Raw genomic sequence first — 2461 nt, 5'->3', positions numbered from 1 at the left:
CACGATATTTTGTGATCATTTATGTTTGCCTATAATTCCTCTCTTGATTGGTGAATGGGGAACAATTAACCCTCGCGTTATATTTAAGTTCGCACGATAATAGGCATTGGTTCTGTTTTGAGACTGAGGGGGTAGCCCTAAAGGCTGGCCGTAACCTTCAACAATTCGAATTTGTAGCTGTTGGTTGTAGCTTTACTTTAAGCGCGTGCATTAAATTGACCCCGGACCTTTTCACGCTTCCCACGAGGTTAATTTGTTCTTTTTCTTCACGCACGCAACCAGCAGGTTACAGTGCAAGAGACAGTACAAAACCTAAAGACACATATTTTACATTATTATTACCTACAAAACACACATTTTCGTACTTTTAATTTTGAATACTTATTTCTTAATTCTTATATCTAATAGTATGCCAGTGTATGACAATTCTGGTTTATGTTTAATAAATGTTAGTTAAATAATGAAAAAACAGTGTATTTGTCGATTTTTGGGTAATTTCAGGCTCCTTGCCAGAACAGAACATATGGTCCGTGGGGCGCCAAATTTTTCACTGTAATTAACCATACATAGGTGCAACTTTTGCACACTACCGCAAAGTGCTGTGAAATTTGAAAAAAATTTCAAAAAAAAAAAATTGCCGATTTTACTAAATTTTTGAAATTTCACGTCCCTTGCCAGAACAGAAGACATTATCCTAGGGTGGTGAAATTTTGAACAGAAGTTACTTATGTATAGAGGCAACTTTTCCGCTCTACCCCAAAAGCATCATAAAAAATTTGCTTTTTTCGATACCCCCTAATGCATAAATCGTTTGTGAATATCTGATGATGCAGTGGAAGCGTCATCGCCTTGACATCAAGCTGTCCCACATTCGATATTCGATGGAGACACTTATTCGTTCACATCCCACTTATACTCTAGGTCGAGTCCCGGTTTGCCTTACTGTGCATAAAGTAGACATAAAACACAAATTCAATCAATCAATCAATGTATATATAGTTTATAGGTAATATCACAAAATAATTAAAATATAGTTTTATGATGTACCGCTATAGCACTCTACAGATTTTGGTATTTCGCCCAAAAAACATTGGAACGATGAGTGACTGATGAGCAGAACGTACATTTAATGAATGCACTTAGCGGTTCGTAGGATTTACGAGAGATGCAGAGCACAACTGCGTTTGATAATTTGTTTTTACTTCCGGAAAATAATCAAAGTATATTGTTTGATAAACAAATTTTTCATTATCGTTCATAAGAATTCGTTAATAGTGGTTGTTGATCCCACGCATCGTTGTTTTACTCGTTTTGCAACTTCATTATTAACATTGCCTTGGTGTGAGTAATTTAAACAATCGGCCAGATGCGAGTCCGCGGTGATAGAGAGCTCGGCAGACCATTTCATGAAAGTTGCGTTCTGCTGATGCTACACTTTTATTTTAAAAGCGTATCTTGGAATAAAGATCCAAATGTTCTTTATAATTTAAGTTTGAAAACATGATGGAACGTTTGATTGGTTTAACATGTGATTCCTTGGTTATTGTGTTTAAGAAATTTTAATCGATCCTGAACCGATGTTCGATTCGAGATGGAAGTTATCGACTTTTGTGCTCGGTGATCGGATGGGACTTCAGGTGGAAAAGATGGAGTGATCAAAGCGAAGATATTGTAGTCAAGGAAATTGTCATTGTTTCCAGTTGTTTCTGGGGAAACCACTACGCCGCGGAGGTCGACGCGATATGGACCCAATACTTGGTGAGAAAACCATGCTATTCGGGTAATTTCTCCATAGGATTCCACCTTTTCATCTCTACTTCCGAAATTTCAATGTCGCTTCTTTCGAATTGCATTCGTTCATTGGATAGTGTCTCCACGCTGTGCACATATTGCTCACAGAATATAAGTAATGATTATGTGCGTAATTTATTGAAGATCATTGAAGGTCGTACTTTCTGGAAGGTAATTTCTTTCAACCCTAAATGATCATCGTACTGCTTCTTCAATTAACATAGCGTTAGAAATACCTTTCCAGGAGGTTCACTTTCTTCTAAGTTGGCAAGTCAGGACTCTCCCATACGAACAACACTGCTGGGATGTTGACGACAAGACAACAGAACAGTCCCTATAGAAGACAAAAGTTGCATAATGAATGTCCATCTGGAAAATTCAGGACAAGCTGAACATTCTAGCAACGAGAGCCATAGAACAGATTTCAGCAACACAGAAATCATAGACAACACTTCAAACTACTGGGACAGCATTTTATAGGACCAAATATACTTTCATGAAGAAAGATAATATCTTAATCGCGACATGGTACTCGAACTCGACACATTCATTCATTGATTCATTTGTTAGGTTTGAAGGGGTGTAAGTTTTGTCACGTATAACATGCCTTTTCATATGTGATGTAATGGAGATGTGTTTGGAACAGGTTTGTTGGGTTTGAACTTTTGTA

Source organism: Lepisma saccharinum, chromosome 23 (assembly GCF_977018435.1).
Source record: "Lepisma saccharinum chromosome 23, izLepSacc3.1, whole genome shotgun sequence".
In the NCBI taxonomy this organism is placed as follows: domain Eukaryota; kingdom Metazoa; phylum Arthropoda; class Insecta; order Zygentoma; family Lepismatidae; genus Lepisma; species Lepisma saccharinum.
The sequence above is the reverse complement of the archived record's forward strand: the minus strand, read 5'-3'. Positions refer to the sequence as shown.